Genomic DNA, 224 nt, shown 5'->3' on the forward strand with positions numbered 1-224 from the left:
ACAGGGGGACCCCGGGGAGGGCCGCCCGTTGGCTCCCCCCACCCCGGGTCCTGAACGCCCAGGGGTCGCGGCGCGTCCGCTGGGAGTGTGTCAGGTGAGGAGGTCGCCATGGCGATGCGCCCCGAGGTGCGCACGCCGGCTGCGGTTGGCATGGAAGCGGCCCCGCGAGGCCCGAGAGCGCTGCTGATTGGCTGATTCAACAGACGCGGGTGGCTGGAAAGTGA

At 72.3% G+C, this 224-nt stretch overlaps 1 protein-coding gene across 1 annotated transcript in view; it reads left to right on the forward strand.

Annotated features, from left to right (window-relative positions):
- CCNA1 (cyclin A1) overlaps positions 1–224 on the forward strand; it is a 13,311-nt gene continuing 13,087 nt past the window's right edge. The window contains exon 1 of the mRNA XM_006154180.2: positions 1–94. The gene's annotated coding sequence lies outside the window, so the exon portion shown is untranslated. The remainder of the gene's footprint in view (positions 95–224) is intronic.

The sequence above is a fragment of the Tupaia chinensis genome, unplaced genomic scaffold (genome assembly GCF_000334495.1).
Source record: "Tupaia chinensis unplaced genomic scaffold, TupChi_1.0 Scaffold000402_1, whole genome shotgun sequence".
NCBI classification, from domain to species: domain Eukaryota; kingdom Metazoa; phylum Chordata; class Mammalia; order Scandentia; family Tupaiidae; genus Tupaia; species Tupaia belangeri.